Below are 15,850 nucleotides of genomic sequence, written 5' to 3' on the forward strand. Positions count from 1 at the left end.
TAGAGACTTCTTCGATAATCTTTCTAGAATTTTCCTCCATCTTCTCGAATTTCTCTTGAATATTTCTAATTTTCTTCATTAATCTTTCTAGAATTTTCTTCCAACTTCTCGAACTTCTCTTGAATATTTCTAGAATTTTCTTCATTTTCTCGTTGCAACACCTGTTGACCATTTTGGATTTGCTGGAGCAAATTGAGCATCGTTTCTTCCATTTTAGCTGCAGCAGATCTTGTTACAGGCATACACAAACACAAGCACTTAATTTAATTTTATTTACTTTTAATTAATTTAATTAATTCCACTCCTGACACCAATGTAACGTTATTTATAAATTCGGGTTCGATTTATATCAATATTTATTAAACAGAACTAAAACACTATAAAATCCGTACAATTTATATCGATTATTTATATCACACACTTCGCAATTTATATTTCCACGCTCGATGTTTACGTACTCGTTCGGTAGTAGACTCGCGCGATGTTCGGTCCGCAACCATTTATACACGCAAGCAATGTAAGTCCCGAACATCCGCGTACATTCTCGAATATTCCTACAAATTCCACTATCGCGCGCGTAGAAAATTCCAGAGCGCCAAAGGCGACGTCATGTCTGGAGCATTTCCGTTACAATATGTACATTGGAAATAATGTCTTATTTGTAAAACCTTTTTCATTCTATCAGGGTGCTTATAGAAATTGATTGAGGAAAGTATGAAATAGTAGCCCAATTTTTAGCTACACCCCTAAGCGGAATACGACTATACCAATAATTGGAAGGCAAGATTGTGCTACTTATTTTTTCAATATATTATTAATATTAAAATACTTTCAATTGCATCATTCAGAAAGCACTTAGCTTCAGCAAACATTCCTTCAACATTAGAACCCCTGGGACTATCAAGAACAGACGGAAAACGGGTAGATGGTATGACTCTGATCCTTTGGTCTCATGGTCTACACTTAATTTCGGATGCGACTTGTTCTGATACACTTGCCTCTTCTCACTTGTCACTTTCCTCGCAATCCACTTACGAAACAAGCTGCTGCTAACAAGCTGAGAAAATATCAGGAAATTATCATTGCAGGTTACCAGTTTTTACCGTTCGCTGTTGAAACCATTGGGCCATGGTGTACGGAAGCTAAGCAATTTGTGAATACTTTAGGAAAGAAATCGAAAAATGTCACAGGAGAGCACCGTTCGCAAACATTCCTAATTCAAAAATTTAGTCTGGCTATTCAACACGGCAATGCTGCTAGTATTATGGGCACTTTTCCTTCTACAATCTCTTTAGACGAAATTTCCTCTCTTAAATCTTTAAACTTTTTTAAATGTTGGAAATATTTTATATAATATTTAAATAAAATCAATTGATACTAAAAAAAATATATATGCCCAGATATAAGGAATATCCATCAAAAGTGCTAATTCCCTAATACATCCACCACTTAGGCCTCGTTAAAGTTGTGGACGTTGCATAACGATGCCGCACAAAAGATGTCAATACCAAAACAAACCAAAATTGGTTTTTTTATTTACTCCTAATAAGGCTGTAATACTTTCCTATGACGGCGGGTACGTACAATACTAGGTATTGTATTTTACATATTATACTCTGATATATCACAAGTAGCGCTGCATATGAACTTTGTTTTATAATATAACACAATACCTTCAAACCGGCAGAAACGTACCACTTTGTTTGGTTAGATCAAATCAAATATGAATAAATAATTGTTTGTGTTTATTTCCCATCTAACACTATCAGTTTTCTCAGAGTAATTCTTCGTGAAAATTATCTATTACGAGAAATGCTTTTCATAAAGTTGCGCTCAATAGATAACAAATGACACACAGGCATTTTTAGCGCATTTTCCAACAAAGTTGGGTACGCTATTGCAGCCACTTTCTCTGTCCGAGGCCTTAACCAAAGAGTATCCTACTCTTTGCCTTAACTACTCCTTCAGTTTTCAAGATATTAAGTTCGTTCTTTTTGCATTCGGTAGCGTATAGCTCTAGCACCTGAGCCAAATAAAATCTTGACAATTAAACTGCGCATGCACAGAAATGTCAACTTTCTTATTTATTAATATATTTTGTTGAAATTTTAACCACAGATACTTCTGGTGAAGGCAAATATATCGCATATAGTAAAAATCAGTTGTGCGCATAGGTACGTAGAATGCGCAATGGCAACTTTCTTATTTATGGAGGTATTTCTTTGAAATTTTACCCAAAGATGCTTTTAGTGTAAGCAAACGTATCGCATATTGTAAACGTCAGATTAATGCGCGCATGCGCAATATCAACTGTTATTTATAGAGATATCTTTTTGAAATTTTAATCACAAATGCTTCTGTTAAAGCCAAAAACATAACTGATACTGCAAAAATTAGATGTGCGCATGCGCAGTCAGTGCCAACTTCTTTATTTATCAAAATATTTCTTTGAAATTTTAACCATAGATGCTTCTGGAAAAGTAAACATATCGCACATAGTAATAATCAAATCCACGCATGCACAGACTGCAAAATCCCAACTTTTTTACTTATGACAAATCTCTCTCTAAAGTTTAACCATAAACGCTTTTAGTAAAAACGAACATCGCATACCTACAGCATAAATTAAATGTGTTCATGCGCGAACTGCGCAACGCCAACTTTTGGTTTATGGAGATATATCTTTGAAATTTTAACCATATATGCCTCTAGTAAAGAAAATCACAGCTATGGCCTTTTGGGAAGTACTGATCATTCATGGAAAATGCGCTGAAGTTACTCTCCTTAGGGCGAAAACCTTTTTACTTGTTTCCGTCTGTCCGTCTGTCCGTCCGTCCGTCCGTTCGTCCGACCGTTCCATCGAGATCTTTGTCCCTGGGCCACCTACAGACTTCGGGTTTTCGCTAATTGATACCTGTTATGGTCTATATTTGCCCATTTCAATCAGTTTCATTTAATTGGCAATGCCAACTTTCTTATTTATGGGGATATTTCTTTGAAAGTTTAACCACAGATGAACATGTTTACATAATACATGGTCTATCGTGTTTAACAATAAATGAAGAGAAGATGCAAAAAGATGGGAAGGATACTCAACGGTACATCATCTAGAAATGTGTATTGTTGGTGGTCTAATCAATTGCAATAACATTGAAATACAAATTGACTACAGACTTTTCTAAAGTTTTCAAACTAAAAAATATGAAAGACATACGCGAGGTAAAGACAAGGATAAAGTAAAGCCGCTCAAACCTAATTTTACGACCTTTCGAAAAACTTTTCTTTATGCCGGTCCCATAATTTATAATTACATAGTTGATCATTGTCCGGAATTGTGTAGGAATGTAAAGCAATTAAAGAAATGGCTATATAACAACAACACCATTTATGACAGTATCCTAGCAACGTTACGATGAAAATATCGAGAGATATTTACCAATTTTTTTTCCTTTTTGGTTTCTCCGTTATCTAATCCCGTATCTAATCAATTCAAAGTATGCACTGCAGTAAGCGGCACATACCTGTTCTTTATGAATGATTGTAAGTCGGTGGTGGAGTAATTTTTCCCACCATTTTCTCCTAAAGTTAAGTGTAGGTAAAATTTTTATATTTTTTTTTACAATGGAGAATAAAATTGATTTGATTTGATTTGATTTGATTTTCCTAATAGGTGCTAAAATGAACTGTTCTGGTTAGAATATCCCTGATACCACAGTATAGTTATATTATGCTGATGCAACATTACACTAAAGTTAGACGAGTTGTGTCTGACTTAAAATTTTTTATTGAATAGACTAATTTAATCACATTAAAATTTGTGTAGTATGAATGGTGTCATATTGTAATCTTCCAATTAACAGCAATTGATGCCAGGCTTTCCGTTAACGCCACATTTTCCCCTGAAAAAAAATTGTTGTTAAACTTCATCTATATGAGGATAATAGTAAGATGTAAATAGATACGATAATTAATAAATCAAACGAACTTAACTGAAGTTCTATTTCAATTTTGTCAAACCTCCAGTCAGTTTAATACTTGATAATACTTGACGTAGCTAACCAAAATGTTATAGTGAACATAGAATACGAAGTAGTAGTTTCAGGGACAGTGGGCATCAGTTGGATACCGGGAATAGGTATGAATAAAACTTGGTAACTATCTTGACACTTGGAGGTGTTCTGAGCGATTTTTGTTTAATTAAACAAGTTAGTATTATAATAAAAAAATACTTACTTGGGTGTAGTGTCCTTGGGGCATGGTTGATTATTAACTATGCAAGCGCAAATCTTTTCTTCGCAGTACGCTACTTGGAAAGCCACCAGCACTATCAGAAAAGCCAAAACAAGGAACTTCATTTTTAAATTTTAGGTTGTCAACAAGGTTGTCAATGTTAAACTTGCTTGAAATTCAAACGTTACCCACGGTTTTATACTAAATTGGAGGCTAGTAAATCTTATCAACACGAGATTATACACAACACGTATTTTTTATACCCAACCAACATGTTATTGCAATAATAGCACCGCAACGTATCCTCAAGTACTAATATCCCAATTGAGATATCTGTATCTGTCGCAAACTTTGCAAAATTTTAAACCAAAGGTAAGAAAAAAATAAAAATATTTTCTAGTTTTCCAGTTTTTCCACTATGAAACTACTTTTTGTTTCGGGATTAAATTGGTTGAGCAATAATTCTGTTAGGTTTTTTATAGCTGGCTCGTTGTTAATAGAATTTTTCGTTTCTAAAATGACTTAACTTAACGTTTTCGTTTCGCCAACAACAATCAACACCTCGGCGCCATGATATTATCGCCTTTGTAGTAATATTGACGTACTTCGAAACAAGAACAAGTAAGTTCCTTTATGCCTGTTTTCCTATCGTACCTTTTGCCATTTTCTAGTAGTGCGTCGTGCTTAACATCAACCAGATTAAGAATAAATTACTTTATTTACTTTGTATATTTTTAGTAATAAACACGTTTAACATTCGTGTCGGTATTCTTTCATTCCTTTTGTGTTCTCCATATGGAACTGGTACCAAAAATTTCAAAGTTATTCTATTCGAATTTTGAGAAAGTTGTATAATGTATTCGAGAACGAAGCTTAAAACACATCCTATTTCTCGATATGGTTTACCACCAGTTACTATTCCGTATTTGGTCAACCTTGATTTAGCCAAAGCATTATGCGTTTAGGCTCCTCAGTTATAGTCAATCCGCCACATTGGAAAAAATAGCTAAACGTTCTTATGAAATGCTGATTTTGTAGTTGCAGTCTAACAAATTCTCAATAGTGGATATTCTTTGCAATAATGAAAAGAACGTCGGTACTTACAAAAAGTTGAAATATCCCAACCAACACAGTTCTGTATATAACGCGTTTATAGTAGACTAAAACCCCACGTTTAACAAACGTAATCATATACTAGTATATAGTATGCATAAATGTCCGGCGGATATTGCTATAGTCTTGTAGAATATTATGCGTTTATTATTTCCATTTATATACGATTTATATGCGTTTACTGAATACGTTTAAATTTCGCATACGGAATACGTACTAAATTCGTCGATAATGTACTGCTAGTAAACGTATATAACAAATGGAATATATGTGCTTGGCAGATTGTATATTTTTAATTAAATCAAAGGTCTAATTATATAAAACGCATAATAATTACAAAGTTCATCATAAACATGCAGGGTCCATTATCTTCTTTGCCCATTTGTAAACCTGGGTATTCTTCCTTCCTTCGCATCGGTAATTGGCACCGCTAACGGTCCTCCGTATCCCATAGGGAGGCAATGTAAAGCTTGCAAGCTCTGTAACGTCCAAGAAGCTTCGTTTCCAATTCTCTCCGCGTCTTTTGCATACATATAAGAGGCGCATGTTCACGTCCAAGAAGCGTCAATCTGCAGGATCAAAAAAGAAGAGTTTAAACTTGGAATTTGTTGAAAGTAGTAGTATTATAGCTTCTTTGAAATTGTAGGCGTTATCACGTTCAAGAAGCGTCGTTTCCAATTCTTGTAGGCTTCGCATGCATAAGAGGCGCCGTTTGGCGTCGGAGAAGCGTCCCTCTGCAGGTTCAAAAAAAGACAAGTTTCAGCTACGATCTATTGAAAGTAGCTGTAGCCAAGTTTGCGAGGACGATGCAGGCACTTGTCCAAAATAGTGCTGCTTTACCACGTCTAAATGAAAATGAATATCAGAAAACATAATTTTTATTATTGTCAACTTACCAAATACGTTTTTGGATCAAGAAATGAACTTAACTATCACACAACTCATAAGCAAATGCGTACGTACGTGAGTGTAAAGGAATGTGCAAAATGAACAGTTTTATAATGTCTATAGAAATAAATTTAGGAATAAAACGGTCGTATATAATACGAAGGAGTGCGATCGTACAAAATACGTATTCCTTATACCATTCTCAAAATTCCAGTAGGTATATGGTAAATTAAAAACGTATTATATACGTTTGTCACTAAAAAAACGTTTATTTATCTACTTGTTATGACATAAATAATACGTAATCTTGATCCGTAGAATATGCCTAATTTTTATTCGTATTTTGGAGGAAGTAAATATACTAATATTCCAGCATGGTATATCAAAGTGGTATAATATACGTTTATCAAATTATTGATAAAAGAACGTTTATATATATATATACTATAATATAATATATATATATATAATATATATATAATATATATATATATATATAATATATAATATATATATATAATATATATATATATATATTAGCAACCTAGAACGTGAACTCTATGGCTTATACAGGGTGTTTTTTTGGGAGCTTTAGTTAAAAGTTTCTGGGAAAGTAAAATAGGTAGGATTTTGAAAATTTGTACTTAGGAGTTACTCTGAAGGCCGAATCGATGTAAAATATTTTCAAAATGGCCGCACTTCCGGAAACACCGGAAGTAGATAGTAACTTCGTTATTTTAAATGGCAACCCCTATTTTTTATTGCATTTTTGGATTCTACGTGAAATTTCAGTTCTTTTGATACCCATATGTCATATCTGCCATTTATGGTTTATAAGTTATTTTGACTTTAAGAAAAAAAAATGGCGGATGCAGATGGTACCTTGATAATTGATTACTTGAAAAAGGTTATAGTCATGGCAACCCATTTTTATCAGTGCATAGAGAATGAATAGGGCTTTCTTTTACTGTACTTAAAACAAAGTTAAGTTGCGTACAACCGCACCTATGGAGATCCAAATTTAAGAAACTTCAAAGTCTATAAACTCAGTTTTTTTAAATGGAAAGACCATGTACTTAATATTGCATGAGATAGAGAATCGAAATTGGCATATTTTGATATTACATGTTCCTATAGCTATCTTTAACAGTTTCTGATTTATTCCCATTTCATTGAATTGATCTCGGAATTGATGCCATTTTTTTTCGCATTTTCTTTTTAGTAGTTGGCCATGATTTTATAACAATCGAATTTTAAACAAATCAAGGAATGGATTCTTTAATACCACTGATTCTAGTTCTAGTCTAAATAATTCATTAATAAATAACTCATTTAATAAGGATATAGGACAGAAAATTTTTGAAAAATCTAAACAGAGTCGTTCAACTGAATTTCTTAAACAACGTATAAGTCTGGAAATTAAGAGAGGTAATGCGATATCTGTTCTAGCAACAATTCCATACCAAAAATGTTTCAACAAAGTTTTTTATATTTTGCATTGAATTTATTTTGTTAATCTTGCATTTGCAATTCAATTCATTTTCTTAAATATTCTCTTGTAGAGCTTTGTATAACTTGTGCTTCAACGGTTTGTAGTGCATTAGGGGTACAAAATTTCAAAAATTCATACAATTTCGTTCCAGATTTAGAATGAATGTACGGAAAGCACGCGCCGCGATTCTGCCCATTTCACCATAAATAACAATTAAATTCCAAAATAGGTGAAACCACTGCGAGTCATTTTTCGATTTTTGAAAAACTATGTTAACCTATAACAGTGGGTGATGGATTAGTGTCACTAGATTTGTTTAAAATTCAATTGTTATAGAATCATGGCCGACTACTAAAAAGAAAATCCTAAAAAAATAGTGTCAATTCAATAAAATGGGAATAAGTCAGAAACTGTTAAAGATAGCTATAGGAACATGTATTGTCAAAATATGCCCATTTCGATTCTCTATCTCATGGAATAGTAAGAACATGGTCATTCCATTAAAAAAAACTGAGTTTTTAGTCTTTGAAGTTTCATAAATTTGGATATCCATAGGGGCGGTCGTACGCAACTTAACTTTTTTTTAAGTGCACTAAAAGAAAGCCCTATTCATTCTCTATGCACTGATAAAAATAGGTTGCCATGACTACAACCGTTTGCAAGTAATCAATTATCAAGGTACCATCTGCATCCGCCATTTTTTTTCTTAAAGTCAAAATAACTTAAAAACCATAAATGGTAGATATCGACATATGGGTATCAAAAGAAGTGAAATTTCACGTAGAATCCAAAAAAGCAATAAAAAATAGGGGTTGCCATTTAAAATAACGAAGTTACTATCTACTTCCGGTGTTTCCGGAAGTGCGGCCATTTTGAAAATATTTTACATCGATTCGGCCTTCAGAGTAACTCCTAAGTACAAATTTTCAAAAACCTACCTATTTTACTTTCCCAGAAACTTTTAACTAAAGCTCCCAAAAAAACACCCTGTATATACGAACAAAAATCGTATATTAAACGTAGGGTATAAATTGGTTTACAAACAAACGTATACCATACTACCAATATCGAATTTATCCTTTCAAAACGCTTTAAAACCGTTTATTAAACGTAAGTGTGTTGGCTGGGTACCTGGCGTTACCCTTCACATTATTACGCCGTTCCTAATAATATGGATTAGATAAATTACTATATAGGTAATTAGCTAATGTGCATGAATGCTGTTGATTTGTAAATCATAATGTTACATATTCGGTATTCCCAAGATATTGGAAATAATTTTTTATATCTAAAACCTTTTTCATTCTATCAAGGTGCATCAAGAAATTGGTTGAGGAAGGTACGAAATAGTAGCCTAATTTTTAGCTAAACCCCTAGGTGGAAAAAAAACAAGAGTTGCAAGTTGTTGGTTTCACGCCCTAAATCGTGTGAGAATACCTATCGAACAAATTTTTTGGAACATTTGTCCCATATAGGTATTCTTCCACGATTCGGGTGCTGTGCGCGAGTGTACCATCTTGTTGAAAACTTGAAACCAACAGTTTTCAACTTCTTATCCAAAATTTTTCAACGATATTTTGTAGAGCTCAAATAATGGCATGTCTGTTCAAATAATATCAGAAACAAATAAAAACGAAATTCGGTTTCTCTGGCATATTTTAGGAAGTAATCGGAGTTTTCATAATTTCGTGATAGCAACTCCTTAATTATGCATTTTTTCTCTAATTAACCATCATCGTATCATCTGTGGTTTCAGAGATCCCCATGATAGACATCCATATCGTGGACACAGTGTATAATGTAATATACGTGTTCCGAAATATCGTAGTGATAAGATTACTGCACTTTAGTATAAACCATGGATAACGTGTAAATTATAAATCAGTAGAGCGATTGGAATCCCAAAATTTAATAATGAAGTTCCTTCTTTTTGCATTTTTGACAGCTTTGTTGGCCTTTCAAACAGCGTACTGCGCAAAACACTGCGCTTGTATGTTTTTTGATGTACCATGTCCCACGAACACTAAATCCGTGTAAGTATTTTCGTTATTATTTTTTAGTACAATAATCATACGCAAAACCAATCACAACACAATCTCAGTGTAAAATTATACGAGATATTTGTATCTTGTAGCTTTATTATTAGCTTCATTGCGTCCCGTATACATAAGTATATAAAATACAGGAAAAATTGTTTTCTTCTAGGGGAGAGTGTACCTATAACGGACTAACTGGAACCCGTTGCTGCTAGTTGGAAGATTACAATGATGCTGCCCAAACGTGTGCTGCGATGAAATAATGAGCGCATTAAATAAAAACTTTTGAACATCTTGTCTAATTTTTGTGTATGGTTACCTAATACGGAATACCTATACTCTGTTTTTTAACTATAATCTGTTCACCCAACAGATGCAGTTAAGCCACTCCCATATATCCCATATGGCCAATGTAATAGCAGACCCGTTTCACAGTCACAAAAATGATAAAAACCGTGAAATTTAAAATCGCATGTCACATTGTATGACTAAGTTATAAAGTGTTATGTTTTGTATATTGATCTTTCAACACACAGCAGTGCATAGTTTCAAATTGTTTATTAAGTTCAAACAGATAATTTTGTTCGTATAATAGTTATTTATATATGAGTATGGTAAATCAAGGTTTACGTTAACAAGTGAGATGTTTACTGCCGAAGCGTAGCTGAGGCAGGAATTTTGAAACGAGTAATGTAAACTGATTTAACATACAAATAACGTAAAACATTTTATTTCATACTGCTCTTTTTTCTATTAAAATGCCATACAATTTTTGATTAGAATGTTGTATGCATTCAAATGAAAGCAAAAGTGGATCACTTGATTTGCTTGATCTGACAGTAGTTTGACACATAAACATATAGGTTTATATGGAAGTCAGTTGATGTTGCTAGGCAACATTTCCAGTCTGGTAAAAATTTTCAGTCTGGTAATAGTTATTTACGTTATAAGGCCGGGAAGTGGCTTATTAAAGTACGAGTTTAGATGTTTCTAAACGAGTGCTTTAATACTCACTTCACGGCCGTGTATCGTACAAAATTGTATTTCATACTGTCTCAAATTTGAGATTTCTTTTGATTCTTTTACCTACATAACACAGGCCATCTTTAGTCGCGTCACCTTTGAATCCGGTACCGTTGCATAGTTATACGCACGAATTGTTTTGCCTTGTTCATTATTTGTAAAAAAAAATTGACGCGGCATGTTCTTCTGGTGGTGAATTTGCAAGGGTGGTTTGTTCAAAAAGTGAAGAAGCTGTAGAAAACCGCATCCCCAGAAATCAGTATTAGTTATATAGTTTGTGCTTGGCGAAAAAAGGTACAATGAGGATAATAATGTGAACGAAAACATTATGCTTTCTAACGTTTTGGATGCGGTAAGAAAATAATTAGAGCTAATAAACCTTCTTTAAACTAATAGAATACCTTCTAGGCCAGAAAGTTCTCTAGTTCTACATTGTGGTCCAAATATTCAATGTGCAAAACCATTATAAATGAAAACGCGAACATTTCCAAATATGTCAAGTTGACAGCGCCTACAAAAGATTACTTTTAGTAAAGGTTAGATAACACCTAATTGTGCAACTTTTTAATTTCGGATTCATCAGGACACAAAAACTCACGGTAGACGTATTTCCAGTCATTAATAAGTGCGATGGAGTGAATTTTTTGAACTTGTACAGAAATTAGTGCAATTTTCGCCCCAAGAATATGGTTGAGAAGGTGGCAAGAGGTTTCCACCACCACAGTCCCCAGCGATGGGGGTGTGTCCTCTATTAAAATTATTGAGAATTCTAATTGTATAATTAATAGTCCTAAGCTTTCGGATGATAATGTAAATAGCTATCGTCTTAAATAAATTTCACGTTTCTTCTTGTCAGAAAATTATCAATTGCTACGCAACACTTTCCGGCCTTGTGATGTAATAGATCACTTTCCGGACTCAAATGAATGATGTAATGTACTGTATAGCGGACAGTATGAAATAAAATACGATTTACCAGACTCAAATGGGCCTGGGCGATTACTTATAATCATCCCATTCAAGTTTCATTTTGTGGATAATTCTGTAGAGAATTTTATTTTATTTAAAATTTATGTCACTCGATGGGGAGCGTGTGAGGGTAGCTAGAAGTGGAAAGGTGAATGTTAAAATTAAGGTAAACCTTCCACTAATCTTTCCCCTAGCTACCTATCTAAATGGACGTGTTTTTGCTGCAATATTTAATATTTTGAAACGAAACGAAAGCCCTATATTTATATTTTTTCAGTGTTTTTTAGCAGTCCTCGTACAATTAGTATATGTTTGGTTCAAGAGATACACATTAATTTGGCATAATAAGATGGTGTCTTGCCATAGATGGTTAATTGCAATATTTCTACACAAACTCTGCTTCATAAATAAATAAATAAATCAAGCAATCAGCACTGTTTAAATCAGAAAGCTAATTAGATAGCTAACGCTATACAATTACATTAATATCACACAATTCAATCTGTATCACACAATTTTATAATTAGGGCTATCAAAAAAACAAGCGGCCCATAGCAATAAAACTGTATAGGTCAGAAACTTAACTTCTTTTAATCAATCGGTGTATTCAGGTTGCGTGTTCAGAGCATGACTACGGCATATTTATGTCCTGGACCCATGAAGATGTCTTAAAGTGGCCCCCAGGAAGCCACTTGAATTTGGGTGGTCTTAGAAACGATACAAAACGTTTTCATTTATATTATGCGAAGTTACTTATAGTAAACAAATTCTATAGTCACTTGTAGGAGTAGGTACATTCCCTAACAGATCATTAATAACATTTTTATTAACGATTACAACTGAATTGAAAAAAAAAATACATGTTTCAACATTCTAACAATTAATAGAGCGCCATTAGACTTGTCATAGTTGCTTCATCGAACTCAATTTTAATGGGGTCGATTAGAAATGGTTACCTATTTGGGGTATAAAATTATACAGCTAATACATACATTTCGACACCTCACAGGTGAAGATATAGTTACGTATAAATAACAGCCATTAATAAATGATTCAGCAAAATACTTTGAAAAATGAAAAGAGTCAATATTGAAGACTGTTTGCGTTAAGGATAATTAATTGAAATTGCTCGGACGTGAGAGGTGAACAGAATCATTTTATGCTTTGTAATGACCGAACTAAATTTTCTTAATTGTTAAAAAGATTGCTCTAGTACATAAATCTTTTGTATTGTAATGCAAATGCAACTGAAGCTAAGGTAAATCAAATTTTGTTACATTCGAGACGAGAGTTACCTCAGTAAAATGCTACTGAAAAATAGTGGAGGTGGTGCAATACCGCGCTTATGCGAATAAATTTTACGCAACGTCAGACCTTCTGCTGACGAAGGTGTCCAGACACGGCAAGGCTGTGACAGGACGTAGACCGATATTGTTATTGCAAATTGCAAAGCACATGGCAAAGTGTTTTTAATTAATCATTTATTAACTATATGGGTGATCATATCAGTTAAATTTTTGAGCCTTTGACGTAGTCACACTGATTCAAAACAACGTTATTGTTCCCCAGGCTAACTATCGTTGGCTTTATCTATAGCTGCCTTATTAAAACCAGGTAGTTAAAATAAAATGGCAATTGTTGGCTATACCTTCGAAACGGTTGAGAATAAAAATATAGTTTATTGACTTTTGTCTTCAAATAACCTCTTCTCAATTTCCCATTTCAATGCCCTGGGTCACCCTGTATATACAAGGTCGTTTTTAAAGATGGATCCAAAGCTCTCTACGCTCAAGCCGTGAAAATTAGAACGGTTCCATTTGAAGTTATTCCACATATTTTGAGGTTAAAAAATATTTTCTTGACATGGTTTTTGAGTGCGGCCGCCATTTTGAATTTTTTTAATGACAGCACAGATTATGTGATACGTTATTAGAAAGCTTATTTTTTTCTATTTGTTACTACCTTAAACAAGTATTGAGTTAAATTAGAAAATTATGCAGAAAAATTCGAAAAGCCTTTCCATATATTTGGCTGCTTAATGTAGGTATTGCCAAAAATTAACAAACAAAAGAATGAGCAAGTGTTTAATAAGTGACAAAAATATAGTAGGTATATATGGTTTTGTTCTTACAACCACCTTATTTTGAAATTTAAGAAATAATTGATCAATAATGTTAATCGAGTATGGGGCAACAACTTTCATAATGAGAAAGTGAATTTAGTGATACAGAATGTTCACAAGGTAATGGAAATGGTAAAATTCCAAACTTTGTTTTTCAAATTTAACTACCCCTATTTTATTTTCGCTATTCGATTTCTTTTGTGTTCTCTTCCAATTTTTTAGCCCCCCCCGCCCCCCCCCCTACGGTTTTAGGTTATTTACAAAAGCACCTTCCCATTAATCGTATTTCGTATCGTATGGGTGGCATTACGACAGTTATGTTATGACTGCCGGACGCAAGCTCTTACATCCCCTCCCGAAGCATGGTAGTCAGGGAGATGTCTGTACACTAAAATTGGCAGGTTGTGGGATTTCGAACTCACAACTTGTGCAGAGTTAGAGTCCGAGTCTTAAACCGCTTACGCCAAATTAATTACATGTTTATACACCGGAATGGGCTGTGGTGAATAAAAAACAAAGAATGCTCGAAGTAAAACAATGTGTCACATAGTATATTGCATAATAAGTGTGCTAAGAAGCCTATTTCGCACGAGTATTTTGCGACACGAGCGAGCGGAGCGAGCGAGTGTTGTAATAAAATCGAGTGCGTAATAGGCATTAGCACTCGAATTATGTACTATACTTTTTCTACGACTTGAATATAATGATAAAAGATTGATAGATTACGATTGATTTGGTTCTAAATATTCGAACTTCGAACTAAAAATTAGAACTGTCAAGTGTCAAATGTCATGGTCTATTTAAAAGGAATACAAAATACAACGTAACCTCACTTATATTCCATGAATGCACGCCAGCGAGCAAGAATTTTATAAATACTTATACTTTACATTGCCTCAACCAATGGATACTTGGTTAACTATCGGCAATTATTCCAAGAATATCTTATTCTGCGAATAGGTGTAATTGTAAAACCGGCCCTTAATCGGTGATGTTCGACCCCGTCTCGATTCGTGACTCCCACATTAGGAACCGTTTGCACGAACATACATATTTGATTCAGGTTTAAACCTGATCTTGATTTTTGATGCAACTTCTACCTTGGATGCAAATAATCGACCGATCCATACTTTTTATAGGGCTCTCTAAATGTGTTTTCACCTAGCTTGTTAACAATCCACTTCTTTTATTCTTAGTTATTCAGTTTTCTATTCCATCGTCATTTACATTCACAATCACTGCGACTTGGACGGAACAATAAATAACCCTTTCATTTTGAGATATGAGCCACAAACAAACCATAATTATCAACCACAAAAAGTGTATACTGAATTTGTTAAAACGTACCTACTCTACTTAGTTTTATTACTGTTAGGTTGCAAGAAATTTTTTGTTTAATTAGGGTAACTAAGATGAGGTGTCTCACATAAAGATACAAAATGCTGAACTGTCAACCAGGCCTTCAGGGCTGATACTTAAAAAATAAATGAGATTGTCCCCACACTATGCGTCACTGAAAATTTTTGCTTTACAAATGAACACTCGGCTTGCCCAAATTACAAAAGACCTAGAATTTACTAGGTTCATAAACACATGGGACAATTTTTTTTAAACAAATACGAACAATCAAATTAAATCCCAACACTGCCTAAATTAAATCTACTCAAATACGCTTGCATGATACAAAAATAATGCTCAACAAATAATTTAGCGATAAAGAAATGGGAGACGAAGATAACGCTAGAGCTGCTAGAGCACGGTAAAGCAATCACAACTATTACCATTTTTTTCAACGAAACTGACATAGATGTACGTCGTTGAAAATTTCTATTATAATACTTAAACGACACTTCAGAAACCCTTCCATGTGAAAAAGTAGAATTTTGAAAAAAAACAAAGTTTTTACAAAAAAAATTTAAATTTTTATTACCAGAAAGGAATCTAACAAACGCATCATTCGTGTAATTGTGCCAAAGA

General features: G+C 33.7%; 1 long non-coding RNA gene across 1 annotated transcript; it reads right to left on the reverse strand.

Moving 5' to 3' along the window:
* Nucleotides 1-3,768: 3,768 nt before the first annotated feature.
* On the reverse strand, nucleotides 3,769-4,423 carry LOC116170180. Its single transcript, XR_004145182.1, has 2 exons — nucleotides 4,234-4,423; nucleotides 3,769-3,899 (listed from the first exon to the last, which is right to left on the reverse strand). It is a non-coding gene; the product is annotated as an uncharacterized LOC116170180 (long non-coding RNA).
* Between the last annotated feature and the right edge of the window lie 11,427 nt (nucleotides 4,424-15,850).

Source organism: Photinus pyralis, unplaced genomic scaffold (genome assembly GCF_008802855.1).
Source record: "Photinus pyralis isolate 1611_PpyrPB1 unplaced genomic scaffold, Ppyr1.3 Ppyr1.4_LG5, whole genome shotgun sequence".
In the NCBI taxonomy this organism is placed as follows: Eukaryota; Metazoa; Arthropoda; class Insecta; order Coleoptera; family Lampyridae; genus Photinus; species Photinus pyralis.